Raw genomic sequence first — 14,149 nt, forward strand, 5'->3', positions numbered from 1 at the left:
GCGGTTATCTTGCGTACGAAGATGGGGATTAACATCAGAGAACTTTAACCCTGACTCTATCTCTTTAGATTCTTCCACGATTGTGCATCATTTAGTTATTAAGGGTTGACGCATGTTATTTACAATTCAAATTTTTGCAACATTTAATTTAGTGTTAGTGGATTTTCCCAAGGTGCGGTTCTGATTATGAACTGACGGTTCACATGTTCGGAAAATGGCAAATCGTGACCGGGGATTTGCAGTTTGAAATGCCATTTTGAACTAATTTATTATTTTATTTTTTGGATAAATTCAATTATTAATTTTTAACTTTCAAAAAAAAAAAATTATTAATTTTTAAAATAATCCAAAGGCAAAAATTAATTTTTTTTTGAAATTCTTTTCGTTCTTAAATTTTTAAACAACTGTTATACCAAATATTTAAACTCTAAAGTCAAACTAAAACAAATTAAAATTATTTTGAACTTGGACTTAATTTTACCAAGATTAAGTTGTCAATGATATTAAACGTAAAATGAAGTATTCATTCTCCTATGTCTTTATTATTTTTTTTATGATTATTGTAGATTGGTAGTATCGTTTTAAATTTGGAATCAAGATCTGCTCTTGTTGAGAGTTGAACTTAAGACCTCCCGCTAACTAAACGGGTGCTCGAACCAACTGAGCTACAAGAGCTAGACATTTTTTATTATTGATATTGTCATTGTTGTTATCATTTTGCCTTTTGTTAAAACTTTAATATCCTTATTACTCCATTTTAAGGTGATTAGATTTGTTAAAATGGGAATATCAGTCGAGACTATTGGAATTTTTTCTCTCGCTCTCTTTCGCGAGTCTTGTCCCCCTCACATGCTTTTCAACGATAATCTAGCGTTTCTTCCCACACGTGGAAGGTTGAATGGAACCAAAGAACATTGTGAAGATGAATGCCATCCATACGCTAGGCGATCTTGACGACGAGGACAACAAACAACGATTGGTAAACATCAGAGAACTTTAACCCTGACTCTATCTCTTTAGATTCTTCCACGAATGTGCATCATTTAGTTATTAAGGGTTGACACATGTTATTTACAATTCAAATTTTTGAAACATTTAATTTAGTGTTAGTGGATGTGCCCAAGGTGCGGTTCTGATTATGAACTAACGGTTCACATTTTCGGAAAATGGCAAATCGGGACCGGGGATTTCCATTTTGAACCGCCATTTCGAACTAATTTTTTATTTTATTTTTTGGATAAATTCAATTAGTAATTTTTAAAATAATCCAAAGGCAACAATTAATTTTTTTTTGAAATTCTTTTCGTTCTTAAATTCTTAAACAACTTTTATAACAAATATTTAAACTCTAAAGTCAAACTAAAAAAATTAAAATTATTTTGAACTTGGACTTAATTTTACCAAGATTAAGTTGTCTATGATATAAAACATAAAATGAAGTATTCATTCTCCGATATCTTTATTATTTTTTGTGATTATTGTAAATTGGTAGTATCGTTTTAAATTTGGAATTAAGATCTGCTCTTGTTGAGAGTTGAACTCAAGACCTCCCGCTTACTAAACGGGTGCTCTAACCAACTGAGCTACAAGAGCTTGACATTTTTTATTAATGATATTGTCATTGTTTTTATCATTTTGCCTTTTGATAAAACTTTAATTTCCTTATTACTCCATTTCAAGCTGATTAGATTTGTTAAAATGGTAATATTAGTCGAGACTATTGGAATTTTTTCTCTCGCTCTCTTTCGCAAGTCTTGTCCCCCTCACATGCTTTTCAACGATAATCTAGGGTTTCTTCCCACACGTGGATGGTTGAATGGAACCAAAGAACACTGTGAAGATGAATGCCATCCTTACACTCGGCGATCTTGACGACGAGGACAACAAACAACGATTGGTAAACATCGCCACAGGCCATGTAAAACATCTTTCCGTTCAGAATTCTTGGCCGTTGGAAAACACATCACAGACATGCCAATAAAATTAGAGTTGTTTAGCGACACCATAGCGGTTATCTTGCGTACGAAGATGGGGATTAACATCAGAGAACTTTAAACCTGACTCTATCTCTTTAGACTCTTCCACGAATGTGCATCATTTAGTTAATAAGGGTTGACGCATGTTATTTACAATTCAAATTTTTGCAACAATTAATTTAGTGTTAGTGGATTTTCCCAAGGTGCGGTACTGATTATGAACTGACGGTTCACATGTTCGGAAAATGGCAAATCGGGACCGGGGATTTCCAGTTTGAAATGACATTTTGAACTAATTTTTTATTTTATTTTTTGGATAAATTCAATTATTAATTTTTAAAATAATCCAAAGGCAAAAATTAATTTTTTTTTGAAATTCTTTTCATTCTTAAATTTTTAAACAACTGTTATACCAAATATTTAAACTCTAAAGTCAAACTAAAAAAATAAAAATTATTTTGAACTTCGACTTAATTTTACCAAGATTATGTTGTCAATGATATAAAACATAAAATGAAGTATTCATTCTCCTATATCTTTATTATTTTTTGTGATTATTGTAGATTGGTAGTATCGTTTTAAATTTGGAATCGAGATCTGCTCTTGTTGAGAGTTGAACTTAAGACCTCCCGCTTACTAAACGAGTGCTCGAACCAACTGAGCTACAAGAGCTAGACATTTTTTATTATTGATATTGTCATTGTTTTTATCATTTTGCCTTTTGTTAAAACTTTAATATCCTTATTACTCCATTTTAAGCTGATTAGATTTGTTAAAATGGGAATATCAGTCGAGACTATTGGAATTTTTTCTCTCGCTCTCTTTCGCGAGTCTTGTCCCCCTCACATGCTTTTCAACGATAATCTAGGGTTTCTTCCCACACATGGATGGTTGAATGGAACCAAAGAACATTGTGAAGATGAATGCGATCCTTACGCTAGGCGATCTTGACGACGAGGACAACAAACAACGATTGGTAAACATCAGAGAACTTTAACCCTGACTCTATCTCTTTAGATTCTTCCTCGAATGTGCATCATTTAGTTATTAAAGGTTGACACATGTTAATTACAATTCAAATTTTTGAAACATTTAATTTAGTGTTTGTGGATGTGCCCAAGGTGCGGTTCTGATTATGAACTGACGGTTAACATTTTCGGAAAATGGCAAATCGGGACCGGGGATTTCCATTTTGAACCGCCATTTCGAACTAATTTTTTATTTTATTTTTTGGATAAATTCAATTAGTAATTTTTAAAATAATCCAAAGGCAACAATTATTTTTTTTTTGAAATTCTTTTCGTTCTTAAATTTTTAAATAACTTTTATACCAAATATTTAAACTCTAAAGTCAAACTAAAAAAATTAAAATTATTTTGAACTTGGACTTAATTTTACCAAGATTAAGTTGTCTATGATATAAAACATAAAATGAAGTATTCATTCTCCGATATCTTTATTATTTTTTGTGATTATTATAGATTGGTAGTATCGTTTTAAATTTGGAATTAAGATCTGCTCTTGTTGAGAGTTGAACTCAAGACCTCCCACTTACTAAACGGGTGCTCTAACCAACTGAGCTACAAGAGCTTGACATTTTTTATTATTGATATTGTCTTTGTTTTTATCATTTTGCCTTTTGTTAAAAGTTTAATTTCCTTATTACTCCATTTTAAGCTGATTAGATTTGTTAAAATGGTAATATAAGTCGAGACTATTGGAATTTTTTCTCTCGCTCTCTTTCGCAAGTCTTGTCCCCCTCACATGCTTTTCAACGATAATCTAGGGTTTCTTCCCACACGTGGATGGTTGAATGGAACAAAAGAACATTGTGAAGATGAATGCCATCCTTACGCTAGGCGATCTTGACGACGAGGACAACAAACAACGATTGGTAAACATCGCCACAGGCCATGTAAAACATCTTTCCGTTCAGAATTCTTGGCCGTTGGAAAACACATCACAGACATGCCAATAAAATTAGAGTAGTTTAGCGACACCACAGCGGTTATCTTGCGTACGACGATGGGGATTAACATCAGAGAACTTTAACCCTGACTCTATCTCTTTAGATTCTTCCACGAATGTGCATCATTTAGTTATTAAGGGTTGACACATGTTATTTACAATTCAAATTTTTGCAACATTTAATTTAGTGTTAGTGGATTTTCCCAAGGTGCGGTACTGATTATGAACTGACGGTTCACATGTTCGGAAAATGGCAAATCGGGACCGGGGATTTCCAGTTTGAAATGACATTTTGAACTAATTTTTTATTTTATTTTTTGGATAAATTCAATTATTAATTTTTAAAATAATCCAAAGGCAAAAATTAATTTTTTTTTGAAATTCTTTTCGTTCTTAAATTTTTAAACAACTGTTATACCAAATATTTAAACTCTAAAGTCAAACTAAAAAAATAAAAATTATTTTGAACTTCGACTTAATTTTACCAAGATTATGTTGTCAATGATATAAAACATAAAATGAAGTATTCATTCTCCTATATCTTTATTATTTTTTGTGATTATTGTAGATTGGTAGTATCGTTTTAAATTTGGAATCGAGATCTGCTCTTACAGAGAGTTGAACTCAAGACCTCCCGCTTACTAAACGAGTGCTCTAACCAACTGAGCTACAAGAGCTAGACATCTTTTATTATTGATATTGTCATTGTTTTTATCATTTTGCCTATTGTTAAAACTTTAATATCCTTATTACTCCATTTTAAGCTGATTGGATTATATAAAATGGGAATATCAGTCGAGACTATTGGAATTTTTTCTCTCGCTCTCTTTCGCGAGTCTTGTCCCCCTCACATGCTTTTCAAAGATAATCTAGGGTTTCTTCCCACACGTGGAAGGTTGAATGGAACCAAGGAACATTGTGAAGATGAATGCCATCCTTACGCTAGGCGATCTTGACGACGAGGACAACAAACAACGATTGGTAAACTTCGCCACAGGCCATGTAAAACATCTTTCCGTTCAGAATTCTTGGCCGTTGGAAAACACATCACAGACATGCCAATAAAATTAGAGTTGTTTAGCGACACCATAGCGGTTATCTTGCGTACGGCGATGGGGATTAACATCAGAGAACTTTAAACCTGATTCTATCTCTTTAGATTCTTCCACGAATGTGCATCATTTAGTTATTAAGGGTTGACGCATGTTATTTACAATTCAAATTTTTGCAACATTTAATTTAGTGTTAGTGGATGTGCCCAAGGTGCGGTTCTGATTATGAACTGACGGTTCACATCTTCGGAAAATGGCAAATCGTGACCGGGGATTTCCAGTTTGAAATTCCATTTCGAACTAATTTTGTATTTTATTTTTTGGATAAATTCAATTATTAATTTTTAAAATAATCCAAAGGCAACAATTATTTTTTTTTTTGAAATTCTTTGCGTTCTTCAATTTTTAAACAACTGTTATACCAAATATTTAAACTCTAAAGTCAAACTAAAACAAATTAAAATTATTTTGAACTTGGACTTAATTTTACCAAGATTAAGTTGTCTATGATATTAAACGTAAAATGAAGTATTCATTCTCCTATGTCTTTATTATTTTTTTTATGATTATTGTAGATTGGTAGTATCGTTTTAAATTTGGAATCGAGATCTGCTCTTATTGAGAGTTGAACTCAAGACCTCCCGCTTACTAAACGGGTGCTCTAACCAACTGAGCTACAAGAACTAGACATTTTTTATTATTGATATTGTCATTGTTTTTATCATTTTGCCTTTTGCTAAAACTTTAATATCCTTATTACTCCATTTTAAGCTGATTAGATTTGTTAAAATGGGAATATAAGTCGAGACTATTGGAATTTTTTCTCTCGCTCTCTTTCGCGAGTCTTGTTCCCCTCACATGCTTTTGAAAGATAATCTAGGGTTTCTTCCCACACGTGGATGGTTGAATGGAACCAAAGAACATTGTGAAGATGAATGCCATCCTTACGGTAGGCGATCTTGACGACGAGGACAACAAACAACGATTGGTAAACATCGCCACAGGCTATGTAAAACATCTTTCCGTTCAGAATTCTTGGCCGTTGGAAAACACATCACTGACATGCCAATAAAATTAGAGTAGTTTAGCGACACCATAGCGGTCATCTTGCGTACGACGATGGGGATTAACATCAGAGAACTTTAACCCTGACTCTATCTCTTTAGATTCTTCCACGAATGTGCATCATTTAGTTATTAAGGGTTGACGCATGTTATTAAGAAAATTAATTTTTTTTTTGAAATTCTTTTCGTTCATAAATTTTTAAACAACTGTTATACCAAATATTAAAACTCTAAAGTCAAACTAAAAAAATTAAAATTATTTTGAACTTGGACTTAATTTTACCAAGATTAAATTGTCTATGATATAAAACATAAAATGAAGTATTCATTCTCCTATATCTTTATTATTTTTTTTTATGATTATTGTAGATTAGTAGTATCGTTTTAAATATGGAATCGAGATCTGCTCTTGTTGAGAGTTGAACTCAAGACCTCCCGCTTACTAAACGGGTGCTCTAACCAACTGAGCTACAAGAGCTAAACATTTTTTATTATTGATATTGTCATTGTTGTTATCATTTTGCCTTTTGTTAAAACTTTAATATCCTTATTACTCCATTTTAAGGTGATTAGATTTGTTAAAATGGGAATATCAGTCGAGACTATTGGAATTTTTTCTCTCCCTCTCTTTCGCGAGTCTTGTCCCCCTCACATGCTTTTCAACGATAATCTAGGGTTTCTTCCCACACGTGGAAGGTTGAATGGAACCAAAGAACATTGTGAAGATGAATGCCATCCATACGCTAGGCGATCTTGACGACGAGGACAACAAACAACGATTGGTAAACATCAGAGAACTTTAACCCTGACTCTATCTCTTTAGATTCTTCCACGAATGTGCATCATTTAGTTATTAAGGGTTGACGCATGTTATTTACAATTCAAATTTTTGAAACATTTAATTTAGTGTTAGTAGATGTGCCCAAGGTGCGGTTCTGATTATGAACTGACGGTTCACATTTTCGGAAAATGGCAAATCGGGACCGGGGATTTCCAGTTTGAACCGCCATTTCGAACTAATTTTTTATTTTATATTTTGGATAAATTCAATTAGTAATTTTTATAATAATCCAAAGGCAACAATTAATTTTTTTTTGAAATTCTTTTCGTTCTTAAATTTTTAAACAACTTTTATACCAAATATTTAAACTCTAAAGTCAAACTAAAAAAATTAAAATTATTTTGAACTTGGACTTAATTTTACCAAGATTAAGTTGTCTATGATATAAAACATAAAATGAAGTATTCATTCTCCGATATCTTTATTATCTTTTGTGATTATTGTAGATTGGTAGTATCGTTTTAAATTTGGAATTAAGATCTGCTCTTGTTGAGAGTTGAACTCAAGACCTCCCGCTTACTAAACAGGTGCTCTAACCAACTGAGCTACAAGAGCTTGACATTTTTTATTATTGATATTGTCATTGTTTTTATCATTTTGCCTTTTGTTAAAACTTTAATTTCCTTATTACTCCATTTTAAGCTGATTAGCTTTGTTAAAATGGGAATATCAGTCGAGACTATTGGAATTTTTTCTCTCGCTCACTTTCGCGAGTCTTGTCCCCCTCACATGCTTTTCAACGATAATCTAGGGTTTCTTCCCACCTGTGGATGGTTGAATGGAACCAAAGAACACTGTGAAGATGAATGCCATCCTTACGCTAGGCGATCTTGACGACGAGGACAACAAACAACGATTGGTAAACATCGCCACAGGCCATGTAAAACATCTTTCCGTTCAGAATTCTTGGCCGTTGGAAAACACATCACAAACATGCGAATAAAATTAGAGTTGTTTAGCGACACCATAGCGGTTATCTTGCGTACGAAGATGGGGATTAACATCAGAGAACTTTAACCCTGACTCTATCTCTTTAGATTCTTCCACGATTTTGCATCATTTAGTTATTAAGGGTTGACGCATGTTATTTACAATTCAAATTTTTGCAACATTTAATTTAGTGTTAGTGGATTTTCCCAAGGTGCGGTTCTGATTATGAACTGACGGTTCACATGTTCGGAAAATGGCAAATCGTGACCGGGGATTTGCAGTTTGAAATGCCATTTTGAACTAATTTTTTATTTTATTTTTTGGATAAATTCAATTATTAATTTTTAACTTTCAAAAAAAAAAATTATTAATTTTTAAAATAATCCAAAGGCAAAAATTAATTTTTTTTTGAAAGTCTTTTCGTTCTTAAATTTTTAAACAACTGTTATACCAAATATTTAAACTCTAAAGTCAAACTAAAAAAATTAAAATTATTTTGAACTTCGACTTAATTTTACCAAGATTATGTTGTCAATGATATAAAACATAAAATGAAGTATTCATTCTCCTATATCTTTATTATTTTTTGTGATTATTGTAGATTGGTAGTATCGTTTTAAATTTGGAATCGAGATCTGCTCTTGTTGAGAGTTGAACGTAAGACCTCCCGCTTACTAAACGAGTGCTCGAACCAACTGAGCTACAAGAGCTAGACATTTTTTATTATTGATATTGTCATTGTTTTTATCATTTTGCCTTTTGTTAAAACTTTAATATCCTTATTACTCCATTTTAAGGTGATTAGATTTTTTAAAATGGGAATATCAGTCGAGACTATTGGAATTTTTTCTCTCGCTCTCTTTCGCGAGTCTTGTCCCCCTCACATGCTTTTCAACGATAATCTAGGGTTTCTTCCCACACATGGAAGGTTGAATGGAACCAAAGAACATTGTGAAGATGAATGCGATCCTTACGCTAGGCGATCTTGACGACGAGGACAACAAACAACGATTGGTAAACATCAGAGAACTTTAACCCTGACTCTATCTCATTAGATTCTTCCTCGAATGTGCATCATTTAGTTATTAAGGGTTGACACATGTTAATTACAATTCAAATTTTTGAAACATTTAATTTAGTGTTTGTGGATGTGCCCAAGGTGCGGTTCTGATTATGAACTGACGGTTAACATTTTCGGAAAATGGCAAATCGGGACCGGGGATTTCCATTTTGAACCGCCATTTCGAACTAATTTTTTATTTTATTTTTTGGATAAATTCAATTAGTAATTTTTAAAATAATCCAAAGGCAACAATTAATTTTTTTTTGAAATTCTTTTCGTTCTTAAATTTTTAAATAACTTTTATACCAAATATTTAAACTCTAAAGTCAAACTAAAAAAATTAAAATTATTTTGAACTTGGACTTAATTTTACCAAGATTAAGTTGTCTATGATATAAAACATAAAATGAAGTATTCATTCTCCAATATCTTTATTATTTTTTGTGATTATTATAGATTGGTAGTATCGTTTTAAATTTGGAATTAAGATCTACTCTTGTTGAGAGTTGAACTCAAGACCTCCCACTTACTAAACGGGTGCTCTAACCAACTGAGCTACAAGAGCTTGACATTTTTTATTATTGATATTGTCTTTGTTTTTATCATTTTGCCTTTTGTTAAAAGTTTAATTTCCTTATTACTCCATTTTAAGCTGATTAGATTTGTTAAAATGGTAATATAAGTCGAGACTATTGGAATTTTTTCTCTCGCTCTCTTTCGCTAGTCTTGTCCCCCTCACATGCTTTTCAACGATAATCTAGGGTTTCTTCCCACACGTGGATGGTTGAATGGAACAAAAGAACATTGTGAAGATGAATGCCATCCTTACGCTAGGCGATCTTGACGACGAGGACAACAAACAACGATTGGTAAACATCGCCACAGGCCATGTAAAACATCTTTCCGTTCAGAATTCTTGGCCGTTGGAAAACACATCACAGACATGCCAATAAAATTAGAGTAGTTTAGCGACACCATAGCGGTTATCTTGCGTACGACGATGGGGATTAACATCAGAGAACTTTAACCCTGACTCTATCTCTTTAGATTCTTCCACGAATGTGCATCATTTAGTTATTAAGGGTTGACACATGTTATTTACAATTCAAATTTTTGCAACATTTAATTTAGTGTTAGTGGATTTTCCCAAGGTGCGGTACTGATTATGAACTGACGGTTCACATGTTCGGAAAATGGCAAATCGGGACCGGGGATTTCCAGTTTGAAATGACATTTTGAACTAATTTTTTATTTTATTTTTTGGATAAATTCAATTATTAATTTTTAAAATAATCCAAAGGCAAAAATTAATTTTTTTTTGAAATTCTTTTCGTTCTTAAATTTTTAAACAACTGTTATACCAAATATTTAAACTCTAAAGTCAAACTAAAAAAATAAAAATTATTTTGAACTTCGACTTAATTTTACCAAGATTATGTTGTCAATGATATAAAACATAAAATGAAGTATTCATTCTCCTATATCTTTATTATTTTTTGTGATTATTGTAGATTGGTAGTATCGTTTTAAATTTGGAATCGAGATCTGCTCTTGTTGAGAGTTGAACTTAAGACCTCCCGCTTACTAAACGAGTGCTCGAACCAACTGAGCTACAAGAGCTAGACATTTTTTATTATTGATATTGTCATTGTTTTTATCATTTTGCCTTTTGTTAAAACTTTAATATCCTTATTACTCCATTTTAAGCTGATTAGATTTGTTAAAATGGGAATATCAGTCGAGACTATTGGAATTTTTTCTCTCGCTCTCTTTCGCGAGTCTTGTCCCCCTCACATGCTTTTCAACGATAATCTAGGGTTTCTTCCCACACATGGATGGTTGAATGGAACCAAAGAACATTGTGAAGATGAATGCGATCCTTACGCTAGGCGATCTTGACGACGAGGACAACAAACAACGATTGGTAAACATCAGAGAACTTTAACCCTGACTCTATCTCTTTAGATTCTTCCTCGAATGTGCATCATTTAGTTATTAAGGGTTGACACATGTTAATTACAATTCAAATTTTTGAAACATTTAATTTAGTGTTTGTGGATGTGCCCAAGGTGCGGTTCTGATTATGAACTGACGGTTAACATTTTCGGAAAATGGCAAATCGGGACCGGGGATTTCCATTTTGAACCGCCATTTCGAACTAATTTTTTATTTTATTTTTTGGATAAATTCAATTAGTAATTTTTAAAATAATCCAAAGGCAACAATTAATTTTTTTTTGAAATTCATTTCGTTCTTAAATTTTTAAATAACTTTTATACCAAATATTTAAACTCTAAAGTCAAACTAAAAAAATTAAAATTATTTTGAACTTGGACTTAATTTTACCAAGATTAAGTTGTCTATGATATAAAACATAAAATGAAGTATTCATTCTCCGATATCTTTATTATTTTTTGTGATTACTATAGATTGGTAGTATCGTTTTAAATTTGGAATTAAGATCTGCTCTTGTTGAGAGTTGAACTCAAGACCTCCCACTTACTAAACGGGTGCTCTAACCAACTGAGCTACAAGAGCTTGACATTTTTTATTATTGATATTGTCTTTGTTTTTATCATTTTGCCTTTTGTTAAAAGTTTAATTTCCTTATTACTCCATTTTAAGCTGATTAGATTTGTTAAAATGGTAATATAAGTCGAGACTATTGGCATTTTTTCTCTCGCTCTCTTTCGCAAGTCTTGTCCCCCTCACATGCTTTTCAACGATAATCTAGGGTTTCTTCCCACACGTGGATGGTTGAATGGAACAAAAGAACATTGTGAAGATGAATGCCATCCTTACGCTAGGCGATCTTGATGACGAGGACAACAAACAACGATTGGTAAACATCGCCACAGGCCATGTAAAACATCTTTCCGTTCAGAATTCTTGGCCGTTGGAAAACACATCACAGACATGCCAATAAAATTAGAGTAGTTTAGCGACACCATAGCGGTTATCTTGCGTACGACGATGGGGATTAACATCAGAGAACTTTAACCCTGACTCTATCTCTTTAGATTCTTCCACGAATGTGCATCATTTAGTTATTAAGGGTTGACACATGTTATTTACAATTCAAATTTTTGCAACATTTAATTTAGTGTTAGTGGATTTTCCCAAGGTGCGGTTCTGATTATGAACTGACGGTTCACATCTTCGGAAAATGGCAAATCGGGACCGGGGATTTCCAGTTTGAAATGACATTTTGAACTAATTTTTTATTTTATTTTTTGGATAAATTCAATTATTAATTTTTAAAATAATCCAAAGGCAAAAATTATTTTTTTTTTTAAATTCTTTTCGTTCTTAAATTTTTAAACAACTGTTATACCAAATATTTAAACTCTAATGTCAAACTAAAACAAATTAAAATTATTTTGAACTAGGACTAAATTTTACCAAGATTAAGTTGTCTATGATATAAAACGTAAAATTAAGTATTCATTCTCCTATGTCTTTATTATTTTTTTTACGATTATTGTAGATTGGTAGTATCGTTTTAAATTTGGAATCGAGATCTGCCCTTATTGAGAGTTGACTCAAGACCTCCCGCTTACTAAACGGGTGCTCTAACCAACTGAGCTACAAGAGCTAGACATTTTTTATTATTGATATTGTCATTGTTTTTATCATTTTGCCTTTTGTTAAAACTTTAATATCCTTATTACTCCATTTTAAGCTGATTAGATTTGTTAAAATGGGAATATCAGTCGAGACTATTGGAATTTTTTCTCTCGCTCTCTTTCGCGAGTCTTGTCCCCCTCACATGCTTTTCAACGATAATCTAGGGTTTCTTCCCACACGTGGATGGTTGAATGGAACCAAAGAACATTGTGAAGAGGAATGCCATCCTTACGCTAGGCGATCTTGACGACGAGGACAACAAACAACGATTGGTAAACATCGCCACTGGCCGTGTAAAACATCTTTCCGTTCAGAATTCTTGGCCGTTGGAAAACACATCACAGACATGCCAATAAAATTAGAGTAGTTTAGAGACACCATAGCGGTTATCTTGCGTACGACGATGGGGATTAAAATCAGAGAACTTTAACCCTCACTCTATCTCTTTAGATTCTTCCGCGAATGTGCATCATTTAGTTATTAAGGGTTGACGCATGTTATTTACAATTCAAATTTTTGCAACATTTAATTTTGTGTTTGTGGATGTGCGCAAGGTGCGGTTCTGATTATGAACTGACGGTTCACATCTTCGGAAAATGGCAAATCGTGACCGGGGATTTCCAGTTTGAAATGCCATTTCGAACTAATTTTTTATTTTATTTTTTGGATAAATTCAATTATTAATTTTTAAAATAATCCAAAGGCAAAAATTATTTTTTTTTTTAAATTCTTTTCGTTCTTAAATTTTTAAACAACTGTTATACCAAATATTTAAACTCTAATGTCAAACTAAAACAAATTAAAATTATTTTGAACTAGGACTAAATTTTACCAAGATTAAGTTGTCTATGATATAAAACGTAAAATTAAGTATTCATTCTCCTATGTCTTTATTATTTTTTTTATGATTATTGTAGATTGGTAGTATCGTTTTAAATTTGGAATCGAGATCTGCCCTTATTGAGAGTTGACTCAAGACCTCCCGCTTACTAAACGGGTGCTCTAACCAACTGAGCTACAAGAGCTAGACATTTTTTATTATTGATATTGTCATTGTTTTTATCATTTTGCCTTTTGTTAAAACTTTAATATCCTTATTACTCCATTTTAAGCTGATTAGATTTGTTAAAATGGGAATATCAGTCGAGACTATTGGAATTTTTTCTCTCGCTCTCTTTCGCGAGTCTTGTCCCCCTCACATGCTTTTCAAAGATAATCTAGGGTTTCTTCCCACACGTGGAAGGTTGAATGGTACCAAAGAACATTGTGAAGATGAATGCCATCCTTACGCTAGGCGATCTTGACGACGAGGACAACAAACAACGATTGGTAAACATCGCCACAGGCCGTGTAAAACATCTTTCCGTTCAGAATTCTTGGCTGTTGGAAAACACATCACAGACATGCCAATAAAATTAGAGTAGTTTAGCGACACCATAGCGGTTATCTTGCGTACGACGATGGGGATTAAAATCAGAGAACTTTAACCCTGACTCTATCTCTTTAGATTCTTCCACGAATGTGCATCATTTAGTTATTAAGGGTTGACGCATGTTATTTACAATTCAAATTTTTGCAACATTTAGTTTAGTGTTAGTGGATGTGCCCAAGGTGCGGTTCTGATTATG

At 32.7% G+C, this 14,149-nt stretch overlaps 10 non-coding genes across 10 annotated transcripts; all 10 read right to left on the reverse strand.

Moving 5' to 3' along the window:
- Window positions 1-1,519: 1,519 nt before the first annotated feature.
- On the reverse strand, window positions 1,520-1,593 carry TRNAT-AGU. The gene has a single exon. It is a non-coding gene; the product is annotated as a tRNA-Thr (tRNA).
- A 981-nt stretch (window positions 1,594-2,574) lies between these two features.
- Window positions 2,575-2,648, reverse strand: TRNAT-AGU. The gene has a single exon. It is a non-coding gene; the product is annotated as a tRNA-Thr (tRNA).
- Window positions 2,649-3,492: 844 nt separating this feature from the next.
- Window positions 3,493-3,566, reverse strand: TRNAT-AGU. The gene has a single exon. It is a non-coding gene; the product is annotated as a tRNA-Thr (tRNA).
- A 981-nt stretch (window positions 3,567-4,547) lies between these two features.
- On the reverse strand, window positions 4,548-4,621 carry TRNAT-AGU. The gene has a single exon. It is a non-coding gene; the product is annotated as a tRNA-Thr (tRNA).
- A 985-nt stretch (window positions 4,622-5,606) lies between these two features.
- Window positions 5,607-5,680, reverse strand: TRNAT-AGU. The gene has a single exon. It is a non-coding gene; the product is annotated as a tRNA-Thr (tRNA).
- A 784-nt stretch (window positions 5,681-6,464) lies between these two features.
- TRNAT-AGU lies at window positions 6,465-6,538 on the reverse strand. The gene has a single exon. It is a non-coding gene; the product is annotated as a tRNA-Thr (tRNA).
- Window positions 6,539-7,382: 844 nt separating this feature from the next.
- TRNAT-AGU lies at window positions 7,383-7,456 on the reverse strand. Its single transcript has one exon. It is a non-coding gene; the product is annotated as a tRNA-Thr (tRNA).
- A 1,929-nt stretch (window positions 7,457-9,385) lies between these two features.
- Window positions 9,386-9,459, reverse strand: TRNAT-AGU. Its single transcript has one exon. It is a non-coding gene; the product is annotated as a tRNA-Thr (tRNA).
- Window positions 9,460-10,440: 981 nt separating this feature from the next.
- Window positions 10,441-10,514, reverse strand: TRNAT-AGU. The gene has a single exon. It is a non-coding gene; the product is annotated as a tRNA-Thr (tRNA).
- Window positions 10,515-11,358: 844 nt separating this feature from the next.
- Window positions 11,359-11,432, reverse strand: TRNAT-AGU. Its single transcript has one exon. It is a non-coding gene; the product is annotated as a tRNA-Thr (tRNA).
- Window positions 11,433-14,149: the final 2,717 nt, after the last annotated feature.

Source organism: Ipomoea nil, unplaced genomic scaffold (genome assembly GCF_001879475.1).
Source record: "Ipomoea nil cultivar Tokyo-kokei standard unplaced genomic scaffold, Asagao_1.1 scaffold2191, whole genome shotgun sequence".
In the NCBI taxonomy this organism is placed as follows: Eukaryota; Viridiplantae; Streptophyta; class Magnoliopsida; order Solanales; family Convolvulaceae; genus Ipomoea; species Ipomoea nil.